This window comes from Odontesthes bonariensis, chromosome 14, assembly GCF_027942865.1.
Source record: "Odontesthes bonariensis isolate fOdoBon6 chromosome 14, fOdoBon6.hap1, whole genome shotgun sequence".
Lineage (NCBI taxonomy): Eukaryota > Metazoa > Chordata > Actinopteri > Atheriniformes > Atherinopsidae > Odontesthes > Odontesthes bonariensis.
The window spans coordinates 14,584,915-14,602,766 of NC_134519.1; the positions used below are offsets into that span (position 1 = coordinate 14,584,915).

Sequence of the window (17,852 nt, forward strand, 5' to 3'; positions counted from 1 at the left end):
ATCACATTTTAAGCAGGCCGATGGTGCAAGAAAGGACGTGATAAATTTAGCTGATGTTTGGTTTCACGACTCTTTTGTTGTCCAGAAGAATTAAAAAAAATCTATACCAGTGAATCATTAAATTTATACATATTAGTTTGTGAAGTGCCTATTACCATAAAACAGCCAAACATGAAATGTTATTATGATTTCATAATATCTTAATATTAGGCAAGACCCCCTTTTTCTACCTGCCTACCTGGGATATGAGTGTAAGTCGCTTTTTGTAAAAGCATCTGCCAAATGCATAAGCATAAGATGCATAAACATATCATAATAATTGAATAACATAATCATAATTTAAAAAAATGAAAATCATGAAAATGAAAATCTCAAATAGTACCTTATACTAACTTAAGTGCATGGAATGACATGATTAACATATATAATCAAATAAAATGACAAGAATAGATCACTGTTTATCTACAAATAAGAATATTTAAATAGCATGTTTGCACACGGTATATGGTTGAATAATTATATATCATGCTTAATCTTTTTTAGCAATGATGATATTAGTTATACTGGGCAGTCATATTGAGCTAATATTCATTGCAGCTTTACACTGTTTTAAAGTTTGGAGTTGCTTTTTTTTATCTTAGCTATTTAGGATGCTTCAGGAACATCTGAATCCTGACTACAAGCAAGGTTGAAAACAATTTCTATAGCAGTTGAGAGGGTTTGATCTGTAATTGGAAAACTTCTAAATGATGTACAAAATTACATGAGACAGGGATTAAAACTTTTTTTTCTTAAACAAAGCTCTTTTAGTTTTCTGCTGATTAAAAGAGGAGTAGAGGAAGACTAGAAAAACAATCAGCTCGTGTGAGGGTTTGAGATGAGCAGTTATTTTCAGATGCTCAATGAAATATCAACATCAACAAGGAGTTAACTTGTTAGGTTCTAAGTATTATTTGACATGAATTCCCACTCATAACAAGAAGTGGATTTCAGGTTGCTTTTTATAAACGTTGACATATGAGGAGTCGAGGTTTGGAAGAATAAAAATGGATAGTTTATTTACTTCACAAATTCCTATATAAAATCAGGGAAAGGGTAGGTGGTAAAAGTTCTCTGGTGGCGAGAGGGGCGTTTCTGTGTGGCTGCTCGCAGGTGTCGCACATCAGCCCTTAACACTCTGGAGTCTAAATCCCGCCGGCATGATTTTTTTGACACTTCTCCAAAAACACATCTGTAACTCTGTGAGTTTTTGTCATTCAAACATATAAGTGACACCATTAAAAACCTTAAAACTTTTACTTTTCAAATGAAGGCTAGCCGCAAATTCAACATGGCAGACTCACCAGGTGTTGGCAATCGCTCATCAACTTCCAGGTGTTGGCAATCGCTCATCAACCATTCAGATCCACATATAAGGCGCTCCTGCATGGGGCTTTACCGGTTCATCAGCAAGCTGCATGCATTAGCTCTCGCTTGTTGGTCAACCCCACAGGATTATCATGTCTGACTCGGATTCTGACGCCGCTCAGAGGCCTCCGAGCAGTCATTCTGGCATTTCCAAACCTGCTTTACCCGCTCCCTTTCGTCGGAGCGCCCGGCTCGCTCCTCTCTCTGCTGCCGGCTCTTCAGCATCTGTTCTCCGGTCCAAGAGCATCCGCCCAGCCGATGGCCTCGGCTCCGATCAGCTCGCTTCTTTGGCAGAGCTTCTCCAAACCGGCGATTCATCCACTCCTTCCCCACCCACAGCTGGTAAGGTCCAAGAAGCGACCCCCGCCTCCGGCTAAGCGAAGCCGAGGCCGTCCCTGCCCTGCGGTTCCTCCGCTCCAGCTGCGGGGCCCACCTCAGCCGCGAGCCGCTCGGATTATTCCGCCCCGGTTGGTTCTCCGCTGGCTTCGACTTCTGCCCTTCTGCCCCCCTCCTCGCTTACCGATCTGTCTTCAGCTCTGCCTCCCCTGGACGCCCAGCAGCTCACGGCAGCTCTCATCTCCTCCATGGATATATTGCAACAATCCATCGCAGCTCTCTCCACACACCTCCTGCCCGCCGCAGCAGCTATCCGCACAGCCCCTCTCCGACTTCTTCGGTGCAGTCGAATCAACAGGCTTCTCAACTTCTCCAGGGTGCGTTTTCCCTCGCCGAAGCTCGCCCCGGCTCATCACAGGGTAAGATGCGGGACTCTGTCTCTGTTGTTTTAACATGCCTCACCTGGTCTCCCTGTTTGCTTCCTCATGCTAGGCCGTCGGCCACAGTAGCGCCCTCTGTCCCTCCATTCCGTTAAGCCGGCCCCCTCCGCTCCGCCAGCTGATCACCGTACAGGTAACAGCCCGGCTAGCTCAGTCGGTAGAGCACGAGACTGGTAATCTCAGGGTCGTGGTTTCGAGCCCTACGTTGGGCGTAGCAGTATAATCAACAGATGTTTGCACTTAAGTCAAAGTTCAGCTCTGTTACCACCATCACAGCATCCGCAGTGGTGCCTTTTTGAATGATCAAAAAAAATGATGTCTTGCTAACAAGGACCATTTATTTCTTAGTCTAACGAAATGATGTTGCAGCCCAAAGCCAGCCAAGAAATGACCAAACTGTTGGGTAAGGCGTTAACATATGATCAGCATGTAAAGATGTTGGTGACACCATGTTTCATAAGTGTTGCAGCTCAACTATGATAGATATTAACTTGTAATGATATTGACTAAATCAGACCAGGAAGAGAAAAGACCGGAATATCGATAACGATGGAACTGACTATGATGTTGACTCTGATGTGAAAACAGTTGTGTGCGTGTCAAGTGAGAAATGCAGGCGTATTTTCTCTTGCTGTCTGGAAGGCAGAACTTTACAATTGGAGGAAATGTCTTATTACCTCAAACGGTCTTCACATTGCATTTCCCACAAGGGAAGTCAGGGCTGTGCTGTGACACAATACGTTTGGTATGCGGATATGTTGCAGACCACATAAAGAGTCCTTCAGCGTGGCAACATGTACACAGCTACTCCACTGCATTCAAATGTATAGAGGAGCTCCTCGAACAGCTAGCTGCGATTGTGAGTGCAGCCTTGAGATGACATGGCTGTCACTGGGGCCGCTGTTGGCGTTGTTAGGATTATGGCGGCAGCACATTTGTTTTAGTGTTCATGACATGCAACAGCTCGATGCAAAGCGACGGCTGCTGCAATGCAGCATTACAGATGCCGTGTTCTGGAGCAGCATAAACTGTTACAGCTGGACATAACCACAGCAGTAGTCATCACAGCGAGAGACTGCGCTCACATACCTGCTCTGCCCTGCCCTGCTCTGCTCTGCTCTGCTGTGCTCTCCCGTGCTCTGCTGTACCCTGCTCTGCTCTGCTGTGCCCTGCTCGGCTGTGCTCTGCAGTGCCCTGCTGTGCCCGGTTCTGCGCTGTGTGCTCTGCTCTGCTGTACCCTGCTCTGTCTGGCTCTGCTCTGCTGTGCCCGGCTCTGCGCTGTGTGCTCTGCTCTGCTGAGCCCTGCTCTGCTCTGCCCTGCTGTGCTCTGCTGTACCCTGCTCTGTCTGGCTCTGCTCTGCTGTGCCCGGCTCTGCTCTGTTCTCCCGTGCTCTGCTGTGCCCGGTTCTGTGCTGTGTGCCCAGCTCTGCTCTGCAGTGCCCTGCTGTACCCTGCGGTGCCCTGTTCCGCTGTGCTCTGCAGTGCCCTGCTGTAGCCGGCTCTGCTCTGTTCTCCCGTGCCCTGCTCTGCTGTGCCCGGTTCTGCGCTGTGCTGTGCCCGGTTCTGCGCTGTGTGCCCTGCTCTGCAGTGCCCTGCTCTGCAGTGCCCTGCTCTGCTGTAGCCGGCTCTGCTCTGTTCTCCCGTGCCCTGCTCTGCTGTAGCCGGCTCTGCTCTGTTCTCCCGTGCCCTGCTCTGCTGTGCCCGGTTCTGCGCTGTGTGCCCTGCTCTGCAGTGCTCTGCTCAGCTATGCTCCTTGGCACTGCCTCACGCCCTGCTGCCCCATTAGACAGGGCTTTAATCTTTACTGCTGGCAGCTGCTCGAATGATGTGACGCTTCTGCCTCTTGCACAAGGCCACACTGATCTGCGGGACATTTGCAGACTATCGTGCCGCATGATAGATTTTGTTATTAGTTGTTTTTAAACCGACGCCACCGTATTCTCAAGCAGCCGCTCCCAAGGCAGTGTGACAGCAGTCATCTCTCATTGTGTCTGGGCGCACCTCACACAGCTACTTTCGTCCCGGATCAATGAAATATTGTTTTTAAAGATTTTAGCCACTCGGAGCTACTCCGGACATTAGTTTCGGATTGGGGCAGCTACCTCCGCAGCCGTCCAGGGTGTTCCTGAGGCATCTCTCCAACAGCTCGGTCGCTGGTCTTCGGCAGCCTACTCCTCCTGCATCCGTCCAGACCTTCAATCCGTGCTCGCTGCTCAGCGCTCGCTCAGCTTATAGGTAAGCTCTCGCAACTACTGGTGGTGGAGTCCTTCAGCTCTAATTGTCGCTTCTCTCTGGCAGCACTATCTCTTTGGCAGAAAAAGGGGGCTTTCGATCTCTATGGCAAATCAAGTGAGCTCACTCTCCCCGTTCTCGCTCTTCCCCTGCAGCCCAGGCGGGCTCACTGTTCCTGCCTTAGCCCAGGCGGGCTCACTCTCTCTTTCTCTCTGTCCACAGGCAGCCCAGGCGGGCTCACTCTCCCTTTCTCTCTCTCTCTGCAGGCAGCCCAGGCGGGCTTAATCTACTGCAGCCCAGGTGGGCTCACTCTTCCTTTTACTCTCTCTCTCCGCAGGGAGCCCAGGTGGGATCTCTCTCTCTGCAGGCAGCCCAGACGGGTTCTATCCACGGCAGCCAGGCAGGCTCACTCTTACGTTCTCTCTCCGCAGGCAGCCCAGGCGGGCTCAATCTACTGCAGCCCAGGCGGGCTCAATCTACTGCAGCCCAGGCGGGCTCAATCTACTGCAGCCCAGGCGGGCTCAATCTACTGCAGCCCAGGCGCGCTCAATCTACTGCAGCCAGGCGGGCTCACTCTTACGTTCGCTCTCTCCTCAGGCAGCCCAGGCGGGCTCAGTCTGATGCAGCCCAGGCGGGTTTGATCTCCCTTTCTCCTCAGGCGGGCTCAATCTGCTGCAGCCCAGGCGGGCTCAATCTACTGCAGCCAGGCGGGCTCACTCTTACGTTCGCTCTCTCCTCAGGCAGCCCAGGCGGGCTCAGTCTGATGCAGCCCAGGCGGGTTTGATCTCCCTTTCTCCTCAGGCGGGCTCAATCTGCTGCAGCCCAGGCGGGCTCAATCTGCTGCAGCCCAGGCGGGCTCAATCTGCTGCAGCCCAGGCGGGCTCAATCTGCTGCAGCCCAGGCGGGCTCAATCTGCTGCAGCCAGGCGGGCTCAATCTCACGTTCTCTCTCCTCAGGCAGCCCAGGCGGGCTCAGTCTGCTGCAGCCCAGGCAGGTTTAATCTCCCTTTCTCTTTCTCCTCAGGCGGGCTCAATCTGCTGCAGCCCAGGCGGGCTCAATCTGCTGCAGCCCAGGCGGGCTCAATCTGCTGCAGCCCAGGCGGGCTCAATCTCACGTTCTCTCTCCTCAGGCAGCCCAGGCGGGCTCAGTCTGCTGCAGCCCAGGCGGGTTTAATCTCCCTTTCTCTTTCTCCTCAGGCGGGCTCCAATCTGCTGCAGCCCAGGCGGGCTCAATCTGCTGCAGCCAGGCGGGCTCACTCTCACGTTCTCTCTCCTCAGGCAGCCCAGGCAGGCTCAGTCTGCTGCAGCCCAGGCGGGTTTAATCTCCCTTTCTCTTCAGGCGGGCTCAAATCTACTGCAGCCCAGGCGGGCTCAATCTGCTGCAGCCAGGCGGGCTCACTCTCACGTTCTCTCTCCTCAGGCAGCCCAGGCAGGCTCAATCTGCTGCAGCCCAGGCGGGCTCACTCTCACGTTCGCTCTCTCCGCAGGCAGCCCAGGTGGGCTCAATCCACGGCAGCCAGGCGGGCTCACTCTCTCGTTCGCTCTCTCCGCAGGCAGCCCAGGTGGGCTCACTCTTACGTTCTCTCTCTCCTCAGGCAGCCTAGGCGGGCTCAGTCTGCTGCAGCCCAGGCGGGTTTAATCTCCCTTTCTCTTTCTCCTCAGGCAGCCCTGGTGGGCTCAAATCTACTGCAGCCAGGCGGGCTCACTCTTACATTCTCTCTCTCCGCAGGCAGCCCAGGTGGGCTCAATCCACGGCAGCCAGGCGGGCTCAATCTGCTGCAGCCCAGGCGGGCTCAATCCGCTGCAGCCCAGGCGGGCTCAATCCACGGCAGCCCAGGCGGGCTCAATCTGCTGCAGCCCAGGCGGGCTCAATCTGCTGCAGCCCAGGCGGGCTCAATCTCACGTTCTCTCTCTCTCCGCAGGCGGGCTCACTCTCACGTTCTCACTCTCTCCGCAGGCAGCCCAGGTGGGCTCAATTCACGGCAGCCAGGCGGGCTCACTCTTACGTTCTCTCTCTCCTCAGGCAGCCCAGGCGGGCTCAGAATACCGCAGCCAGGCGGGCTCACTCTCTCGTTCTTTCTCTCCTCAGGCAGCCCAGGCAGTCTCAGTCTACCACAGCCTAGGCGGGATCACTCTCCCGTTCTCTCTCCTCAGGCAGCCCAGGCGGGCTCTCTTCTTTTTTGGAGGGTGGGCAACTCTTCTCACAGGCTCCTTCCTCACCTTGCAGCCAGTCCCTCACCAGCTCGGCCCCGGCTCAGTTTTTGGGGGGAAGATATTCAGCATCTATCTCCCTATGCCGGACTTGCAAGCTCACAGCGGTTCAGCTTGCATGTCCTCCGCCGGGGCCCGAGCGCCAAAGAAATATTGACAATAAACCTTGCAATTGTCTCCTATCTCTCCGTCTGAGTCTCTCCAGGTTGAAATGAAGGCTAGCCGCAAATTCAACATGGCAGACTCACCAGGTGTTGGCAATCGCTCATCAACTTCCAGGTGTTGGCAATCGCTCATCAACCATTCAGATCCACATATAAGGCGCTCCTGCATGGGGCTTTACCGGTTCATCGGCAAGCTGCATCCCACCACCTCCCCATCTCCACCCGCTGTCTCGAGATCTCCTTCCTTTTATGACTCCGCCACCAGGTTCGGGTCCCAAGGGGGAAGATATTCAGCATCTATCTCCCTATGCCGGACTTGCAAGCTCACAGCGGTTCAGCTTGCATGTCCTCCGCCGGGGCCCGAGCGCCAAAGAAATATTGACAATAAACCTTGCAATTGTCTCCTATCTCTCCGTCTGAGTCTCTCCAGGTTGAAATATTTATAAATAAGCTATATAGCTGGCCCTTTTTAAAGAGAGTGAAAATAAATCTTTGGATTTTCTGTACTCTCTGACTGCAGCAGCCTCCTAGGCCACACCTATCGCTATTCACATGTTAAATACCAGATGATTGAGTGGCTATTCACAGGTGAGAACACACCCCATTCAACAACAATGTCCTGCCCGAGACAGACAATTATCACATGGAGAGTGACAGGGGAGTGGGGGCAATCAGGGGTGTTACACACCCATCTAATTAGTATTCAACTAACAGAGACACTGCCTTGAGTTACAATTACTTTTTTACAGTTTGTGTGGAAACAAAAACATTTCTGACTGCACTTTTTTCTTTTATTCAGCCAATACTTTTGTTTACAAGGTTCAAAAGTCTTGGCTAGATATATTTATAGTGTGTTTTCTTGCACTGTTTGAAGACCTCTAAAACTTTTTTTTTTTGTACAGTTGTGTTTACCCTCAATTTTAATAAAACTTGTTTGTATTACATTCACTTTACTCTCATATTATTTTTTGTTAGGCTTTTCAGAATACAACAATATGTGTCACTTTTGCATAGATGTTTACAGTTAGTTGAAATACTTGAAAATGTCAAGGTGGTGACAAGTTGACAACTGCCTCAAAGTCTCTGAAAAGTCCTTAGACTCCAGAGGGTTAATGAACCCTCAGCTGCGGCCTCCGTGGCTCCTCTGTCCATGGTGCTGAAGGTAACAAATTATTAACACTCAAACCGCAACAAACATTGCCACGACTCTATAAAATCAGTAATGTATCATCCCTTTGTCAACAGTCTCATAGTATTATACTGCCATCCAGTGATTAAAAAATCATCATGTGGGGAAAAATCAAACATCTTCAGATTCAGATAGGATACCTGTTCTGCTTTATACATGAAAAACTGTTAAAACCTTTTTTTTCTTCTTTTTGTTGAATCACCAGATTTCTATTTTTTAGTAATTAAGTTCATACTTAAGGTTTTACCTAAGAGAAGTTAGTCCCTTACCTTCTATTCAACAGTTTGGACTCATTCCTTTTGAATTAGTAGCTGTGCCTAAACTCTTATGTTCTGGTGGGATTAATTCAATTAGTAATGAAATGTCTTAGAATAAATGACCAAATGGAGGTTATAGGTAGGTTGGCATAAATCTTATGAATACTAGTGTGATAAACAACACTTTGATATAAAGTTTGCCGTTTGTTATTTGTTATTAAAAAAAAGCTTCCCAGTTTAGATCAGTATTGATTTTAAATGTGTGCCAGGTTATTAACTATTTAGAGTCTGTTGGTACTAAAAGGATTTTAATCTGATACATGGCATTTCAAATGTGGACAGAAATAACACAAAATCAATGTGAAATATTTTATTTTTGTAATAATAATCAGCAGATTAGAAGCATGGCAATAAATGGCAAAGCAGAGATTCCTTTGTGGGTTGAAGCATAACATAGCAATTCCTTAAAAACTTGCTTTGAACTTCTGATGTTGACGTGCACACATGAATGTGTTTCCATCATCTTGACATTTTCCTTCAAAAAAGTAAAGCAGCCTCGGTGGGTTTTGTTTTTGGCTTCTAAATAGTAGAAAGAGGAAGCGTTAACCAACTGTTATCCACATTTTCAGTATTTTGATAAGATTTGTTTTTTTCCACTTTCTTAACCAACAAATACGTTCAAAGTGAAGCAAGCTTACCACTTCGAAAGGACTGCATCCTCCTCGTTTGAAGCTACAGAATCTCCTGACTCGTACCCTCACCTTCTCCACTTCTCCTTTTCTCACATTCTGTGACAAAATAAAGATAAATGTATCAATGTTGTATGAAAAAAATGCCCTCTCATGCTGTTACCTTGTAATATGAGTTTTAACTAAAACTTTTTACTTCACAAGTAAACAAATCTGATGTGAAAACACAAGGTTCTGACATCACAATAAAAATGTCTGACCGTTGTCTTACCAGATCAGCGGGCTGTTGTTGCTCTCCTTGTTGACGGTCATCGGTCAGAAGAGCAGCTTCACCTGAAGAGGTGAAGGCTGCGGTGAGCAGGAAGACCTCCAGAGTCAACAGGGCCAGCAGTAAACCTTTGTCCATGGCTGAGGAACTACAGAGTGTGAAACACACGGGTCTTTATATACTAGCTGCCCACCGGCTGCTTTCATGTGAACAAAGAGGAAGCACCAACGGTACCAATGCTTTACACCATCTAAAGTCGTCACAGGAGTATTTCACGAGTTGGGGCTTGACCACATCTTGAGTGATAAAATATCTGGTAAGTTGTGTAGAAATTACAGCTGTTTGATATACATTGTATATGGAGAAATATGGAGTTTTGTTTACAGAGACCCAAATATTGTGCAGACAAAATGATGACAGTAATCACAGTTTCATAACATGTCTTATCTCCTGTTTTTTTTTCTTTTTTCAGTTGAGGCGGCTGTCAAAAATCAAGTCCCTCCTGTCTAGATGCCACCAAGAGACAGTGATTCGTGCTTTTATTACCTCACGCCTGGATGGCTGGTGCAGGCAAAACGAGAGCACATCACTCCGGTTTTGGCGTCTCTTTACTGGCTTCCTGTCCATATCATGAATCCATTTTAAAAAGATTTTATCCGTTAATGGTCTTGCCCCTTTTTTATCTGTCTGAACTGCTTCATCCTTATGTACCACCACATGCTCTCAGACCAGCTGACCAGATGCTTTTAACAGGATGTAAAACATTTATAAATCCATAGGAGACAGAGGCTTCTCAGCTGCAGCTCCCCAAATGTGGAACCACTGCAGGTCAGACAGGTTCCCTCTGTTGCCATTTTTTAAAACTCTTTTAAGAGCTCACTTGTACTCACTGGCCTTTGACCCAGTGTGAGTCGTTGTATGTGATTTAAATCTTATTCTTGTACTCTTTTCTTCAAAATTTTTATAGGTCCTGTGCAGAGGTGTCAAGTAACGAAGTACAAATATTTCGTTACTGTACTTAAGTACACTTTTTAGGTATCTGTACTTTACTCCATTACTTATTTTTCTGCCTACTTCTGACTTCTACTCATTACATTTTCACACAAGTATCTGTACTTTCTATTCCTTACATGTTCAAAACAAACAGCCTCGTTACTCTTGCATTCAGTTTTTTTTTGTTAACTCTTGGCTTCAGTTTAATGTATATGTATTTCACGTCATGTGCGCCATCCGATACAGATCAGTGGCGGCATCCACACCTAGTGAGAACGAGTGTAATTGGATGAATCACATAACGCAAACACTCATCGGTTAGGCTATTCGTCAAATTTGTGCTGACACACAAGGAAATCGTCATTCGTCAGAAGCAACCAAGTGTTCTACAAACTGCAAACGTTAAATGTTTTTTTTTTTTTTTTATTTAAAGGTTACTTTATACTTTTATACTTTAAGTAGGTTTTGGAGCACATACTTTTTCACTTTTACTTGAGTAAAGAGGTCAAGTTGATACTTCAACTTTTACCAGAGTGTTTTTAAACTGCAGTATCTATACTTCTACTTAAGTAACAAATGTGTGTACTTTTGACACCACTGGTCCTGTGTTTTCATTTTATTCAATTTTATTTCATTCTTTTTAATTGTCCATTTTATCTCTATCTGCATTTTAATTTCACGTATGTGCTATGTTTTTTATTTTTATTTCTCTTAAACTGTATTGTACAACTCTTTGGTCAACTGTTACGTTGTTTTCAAGGTGCTTTAGAAATAAAATGGGATGGTATATCTTTGTTAAGTGACTCAGATAACTCTGACATTGAGATTGTTTCTTTAGTCCTCGTGGGCAACTGGATTATGATTCTATTACAATGACTTGGATTCTAATTGACTTGAATCGGATTCAAACCAATTATCTTTGAAGTGCCTCGAGATGACATTGGTTGTAATTTGGCGCTATAGAAATAAAACTGAATTCATTTCAGTTGAAATGAAACAGATTCTTCTTGTTTTTCAGCTCTGAGGTTATGAGTGCTTTACAGTTGTGAAAAAACGACATGATACATGTGTTTGTCCACGACTTTAAAGTCGTGTTTTTTCCACCAAATGAAGATTAGCTCAAAAGTTGCTGGTCAACCTTTGCAGGAACTTTGTGAATCTGATCATTTATTTGTTTTGGAGTGAGCAAAGTACTGAACACATGATGTTAGATGTTTGTACGTGTTGTTAGATAGGTTGGTGAGGTTTTCAAATGTTGGTTTTCAACCTATTTCTTTCAACCAATTTTTATTTGAAAATCTTTGTTTTGTGTGATTTTCCCCTTTATTTTATACACAATTTCTTAAGGTATATATGAATTAATATCATTGTGTGTGCACGCGCGCATGTGTGAAATAAGATATCAAAGATCTTCAGATTCAGATAGGATACCTGTTCTGCTTAATACATGAAAAACTGTTAAAACCTTTTTTTTTCTTCTTTTTGTTGAATCACAGGATTTCTTTTTTTTAGTAATTAAGTTCATACTTAAGGTTTTATCTAAGCGGAGTTAGTGCCTAAACTCTTATGTTCTGGTGGGATTAATTCAATTAGGAGTGAAATGTCTTAGAATAAATTACAAAATGGAGGTTATTGCTAGTATGAATACTAGTGTGATAAACAACACTTTGATATAAAGTTTGCCGTTTCATAACATGTCTTATCTCCTGTTTTTTTCTTTTTTTCAGTTGAGGCGGCTGTCAAAAATGAAGTCCCTCCTGTCTAGATGCCACCTAGAGACAGTGATTCATGCTTTTATTACCTCACGTCTGGATGGCTGGTGCAGGCAAAACGAGAGCACATCACTCAGGTTTTGGCGTCTCTTTACTGACTTCCTGTCCAAACCCTAGTTTGGTCCTGTGTAACCAAACCACATTCTTACAATAAGTCAATTGACGATAGAATATATATTGTAATGCTGCAGACACTACAGGAAATATTGAATATTTTTGGGGGAAAAACAACGTCGGTAAACATCTGACTTGTCATGTGCAGTAGCCTCATTAACATCTTCGGATAGTTCCGACCTCATGTCAAATGTGGCCCAAATCAGTTTTTTTTTTTTTTTGCTCTTATGTGACTCAGATCTGAGTTTTTCATGTCAGTGTAAACAGCACAAATCACATGGAACCAGATTTTTTCAATTCGGATTTGGGACACTTTAGTATGCGGTTATGAAGATCAGATGTTTTGCAATGCAACCTCAGTCTGTATGGTCACATCGGAATTCATGCGACCTCTATGTCACTCTCGATCGACGTTCGTCACAATTCTGCGCAGGTGGAAGTCACCACATGAATGCGTCTGTTTTTGTTGTTTTTTGCACGAGGGGTCGTTCAGTGCAGTGAGCTGTTCACACTGAAATCTTATATTGGCCACATTAAAAAGAACATGCCAACAATAAAAAAAAAAAAAACAGATCTGAATATTAAACCAGAATTGAGCATTAAGGCCTGCAGTCTGAACGTAGTCTGACTCGCTTTCTAAATGGTTCCAGCCCTTCTGTGAACTTGCATCTTGAAGTTTGTTTTAACAAGATACTCTTGCTTTGGTAACATACTGTAACAATCGGCTACATCTTTAATTATCGACTGCAGATGGATGCGCTTTTCTGCACTGAGGATGTAAACACTTTGAGACTCACTGTGGTCAGCTCCCAGTTTGAGTCAATGAAAGTTAAGCTGCTGTATGTGTTTAGATTGCTGTGGAAAAATCCATGATGAAACAATGAAGTTGCATGTGTACAGTCTGACGTGGGCTGTTACTTAACATGAGTGCTTTCCTGCAGAGATTTGACTGCATTGCCACATCAGGGCGTGGGAGTTCAAGTAATTTCACCACCAACACGTTCCACAGATGAATAATGAAGCAACGCAAAAACGTGACAACAACGGCTCCAAATAAGTAGTGTGGTAAACAGTCAACTCCTTTTTATTAGTATGTAACCCAGTTCCATCCCAGCACTTGTGATTCAAAATTTGACACAAAAAATACACTTTTTGTTTCATCCCTTTTAGCAAAGATCAAAGTTTTACAGTTACATATTAATGATATTTCATGATGGTATCGTTATACATTGACAAAGATAATTTTTTTCTCTAAAAAATGTCATCCATTGTCACTAGCTGATTCCTATTCAACCTGCCTTGATTCTTATCATGTCTATGGTCATTACACCTATAGTGCATTTGGAAGATATATCATGAACCTTCTGCCATAAACCTTTGATAGTACTCCTTGTCTTGATCAAAAATCCTTTCCGGGATGGTTTTCTAAGAAGTCAAATCCAATCAGCGGTAGGTCCAGAGGTAATGAAACTGCAAGGAAGGGGACATTAATGGATGATAATCACACATTTTCAATTCAATTGTTTGTTCAATTCAAAATGGGTCCGAAAAAATCTGGGAAAGAGTCTGCTCCTGAGGAGGAATTTGTTACCGTTAATGTCCTCACAGAAATGCTTGAACAGCAGAAATCATTCTTTAAAGAAATGATGGATCTTCAGGAAAAGAACTTCAAAACTTTCCTGCAACTGATCATGGAAACGACAAACAAGCGTGTCGATGACCTCGTGAGAGAGTTCACGGAGTACAAACAGAGCCTGGACTACACCCAAACGCAGGTGGATAGCCAAAAAAAGATCAACAACGAGATCAATGCAATGTGCAAGGACGCACGCAAAGACATTAACACTGTTTGCGAATCTGCGCTGTCACTTGATGGCAAGGTGGACTATCTCAAGGCCCAGTCAAAAAGGAACAACATAATTATTGATGGCATTCCGGAGTCCAAACGTGAGAGCTGGCAGGACACGGAGAATAAGGTCCGCCAGATTTTATCTGAAAAGTTGGGAATAAACATGGAAGAGATGGAGGTGGAACGAGCCCATCGAATGGGCGAAACGACAACAGAATTAGGCCGACATAGACCGATCATAGTTAAATTCTTCAGGTGGAAGGACAAGGAGGCTGTGATGGCGAGAGCCAACAAGTTAAGGGGAACGAACATCTATCTTAACGAGGACTACTCCGAGGCTGTGAGGCGGAGACGAAAGGAACTCATCCCAATCATGAAGGCGGAAAGAGCAAAGGGCAATATTGCTTACATTCGCCACGACAAACTTATTGTCCACTCTCCCTCCCAAAAGCCTGTCGGAGTTGCAAATGTAGCTCAGCTCCACACCGAAGGAGTCGTAGGGGAGACACCAGCTGAGGACAACGATCCGTAAGTCGCTTGCATGCACGCACACAAACTGTGGAGTACGATATTTCTTTCGCTTTTCTTTTCACTATGTCGCGATCAACACTTCCCAAGAAAGGGCTAAAAATAGCTCATCTAAATATATGCAGCTTGAGAAATAAGGTGCAAGAAATTGAGAACCTGTTAACAGCTGACAATTTTCATATCCTTGCCATCTCGGAAACTCTCCTTGATAAAACATTCAATAATGCCACAGTGGACATACAAGGATACAGGATTCATAGAAAGGACAGGAATATGCATGGGGGTGGTGTGGCAATATACATCCAAAGCCACATTCCTGTTCAACTCAGACGGGATCTCATGTCATGTGATGTAGAAATGCTATGGTTACAGGTTCATTTACCTCACCTAAAACCTATATTGGTGGGATGCTGCTACAGACCACCAAGCTCTAGCAGTCAGTATCTAGACAATCTGTGTGATATGTTTGAAAGGGCATGTGATGAAAATCGAGAAATCTACATACTGGGAGACTTGAATATCAATTTTATGGTGTCAAAGGCCCAATCCCAATTCACCCCTTGGCCCTACCCCTTACCCCTTCCCCTCCGTTTTGCGCGTTCACGTGAAGAGGTAGTGTTGTCCCAATACTCTTCCAAAGCCCTTCCCCTTAGCCCTACCCCTCCGTTGTAGCCCTTCAAACGGAGGGCTTCGGCCAGGCAGACTCCGTTTGAAGGGGTATGATATATTTCCCAGAATACAACGCGACTACCGGGAGATCGCGAGTCTTTTTAAAAATGGCAGAAGCAAAGAGAGCACCACACAAATGTAAGTTCTTCTATTTTTTTTGCCATAATTTAACTGTTTTAGGTTGTGATAACTGGTGTATTGTGTGAGTTTAAAGTGGTGGCAATGTGTAGTTGTTTTCTGCTATAAACGCACATGGGAAAAGTCGCTATTTTACATGGAGTAATCGGTCAATGCATGTGAAGGTACTGCGAAAGAGTTGTCGTTTTTTAAATTGTAACACGAGTATTTACAAGCAATGTAGTTGGTTAACCATAGAGAAGTTCCTTTTGAGTTACGTGAGTGTCATTTCGCTACCTATTATCACAAGTATTCATATACGTGACTGATTCACAGGGACTCAAGCACAAACAAAGAGCCTGATCAGGTTTAGCGCCGAAAACGAATATCTGTTTCTAAAGTCATCCCCATCCCCAAAAAGAAGTAGGAAGTCCAATCCCATAATGGATTACCTGATACAGGAGAGCCTGAAGGAGCAGAAGCGCCAGGAGCAGAAAACGGAGCGCTTTTTAGCTCTGTTTGAGCGCATGATAGACAAACTTTACGGTGCGCCATGCACCTATTGTACACACAGCCACCACTACCGCATTCTGAAACACCTTTTTTTAATTTTTTACAATGGATGAAAGTGCATGCTATAATGTCATATCGTGTCTTGTTCCCCCAGAACATCACTGAGCCCATGCAGCACCTCCGATGCGCCCTCCGCTGTTCCTGCTCCGGTCATCTCGTTCTTGATGATTGCACTGTTGCCCGTTTATATTCATATTGTTTATATTCATACTGTTTATTGTCCATATTTGCACCACACACTTTACAGCAGACACTTTAAGCTGTTATTTCTGAAAATAAGCTGCCTTACCAGTCTGTAATGTGAGCCTAATAAAATAAATTAAGGACAAAAGGTTTGTGAGCATGATTATCACATCAACATCATATGAACGACTGGAACGGATATTGGTATGAAGAGATTTATTATACAAGGGATAACAAAAAAATTGGGGTACATGTTGTGGTCCAATGGGCAATGATTTGTAGGATGACCCGTCTGCTGGAAGGAAAAACATGGAAAGATCAGGCTTTTATCCCCCCAAACCAACACATTGATAGCACACACAATGCAGTGCATTTATTTATGTCATCAAATCTGAACCTGGTACAAAGAAAACCGCTTCAAAAACGCATGAGCTGCATGTTTATTCCAAACGGAACGAGGCGAGTAACAAAGGCTAAACGTTAGCTTATGCTTTCAGCTAGGTTAGCCAGGTTAGGATACTACTCCAGTCAATAAATCAGCAAATCCAACGAGACAAGCAAATTGTTTCTATATTACACGATATCACAAATGTACAGTTAGAAGCACTTTCAAACACACACACACACACACACAATCATTTTCACACGCCAGCTCTGGAAGCTACCAGCTGCTCACTCACAAGCGTTATTTGTATTAATTTATAATTCTACATACCGTAACAAGATCCAGCAATGCTCCCAGATGTCGAAGACGCCTTCGCCTGATGGCACTCCGTCGATTCGACGCAGATATTTCTAAAAATATCCGAATAGCCCAGGACAGCGCGAACACCACAGCACCGGTCATGTTTGTTTACTTCTGGCTAAAGCTGTCGCTTTTGGTTACGTAACAACTGACGGCGCGGACTTATTACGTTCGTGAGTGTGAAGTGCTGTCCCAATTCGAAGGGGTGACATTCATAGCCCTTCGCCTACCCCTCCGTTTGAAGGGGCGAGGGGTAGGCGAAGGGGTAGAAAATAGAATTGGGATTGGGCCAAATTGTCCTCTGAAAAAGAAAATTGTTAATACCATCAGTGTCTGCAATCTTGTTCAGGTTATTAATCAACCAACCAGAGTGTTCATTAATAAGACTGGTTGTATATCATCCGCATACATTGATCACATTTACACCAATTCTATTGAATTATGTTCAAAAGCTATATCAGTTGCTGTAGGTTTTAGCGACCATAACCTAGTGGCCATTTCCAGAAATGCAAAAGTCCCAAAGGCCGGACCAAAAATTGTGTACAAAAGATCATACAGGGGTTTCTGTTGTGACTCATATGTTAATGATGTCAATAATATTGGCTGGACTAATGTCAGTAAGCATAGTGACCCAGATACTGCACTGAATGCTTTCACAGAACTGCTGGTTCCAGTTATGAATAAACATACACCTGTCAGGAAGTTGACGGTCAGAGCCACTAGATGTCCCTGGATTGATGATGAATTAAAACAATGCATGTCAGAGAGAAAGGAGGCAAAAGAAACAGCAAATATTTCAGGCTGCATGTCTGACTGGCAAGTGTACTGTAAACTAAGAAACTACACCTCTAAGCTGAACAGAAAGAAGAAGAAACTGTATTATGAATCAAGAATAAATTATGTAAAACATGACGGGAAGAAACTATGGAGTACCTTAAATGACATCATGGGAAGGAATAGTAGCCTGACTCCATCCTTCATTGAAGTGGAAGGCTCCTTTATAACTAAGCCTGTTGAGATCGCAAACTATTTTAATGATTACTTTATCAATAAGGTATGTAAACTCAGGCAGGAAATGTCATCACCAAATGATGAGTCATTGTATTCACATATACAA

At 44.8% G+C, this 17,852-nt stretch overlaps 1 long non-coding RNA gene and 1 other non-coding gene across 2 annotated transcripts; one reads left to right on the forward strand and one right to left on the reverse strand.

Annotated features, from left to right (window-relative positions):
• The first annotated feature begins 2,322 nt into the window (after positions 1–2,322).
• trnat-ggu (transfer RNA threonine (anticodon GGU)) lies at positions 2,323–2,395 on the forward strand. The gene has a single exon. It is a non-coding gene; the product is annotated as a tRNA-Thr (tRNA).
• Positions 2,396–8,619: 6,224 nt separating this feature from the next.
• On the reverse strand, positions 8,620–9,360 carry LOC142398847 (uncharacterized). The gene is made up of 3 exons (XR_012772827.1): positions 9,196–9,360; positions 8,934–9,023; positions 8,620–8,814 (listed from the first exon to the last, which is right to left on the reverse strand). It is a non-coding gene; the product is annotated as an uncharacterized LOC142398847 (long non-coding RNA).
• Positions 9,361–17,852: the final 8,492 nt, after the last annotated feature.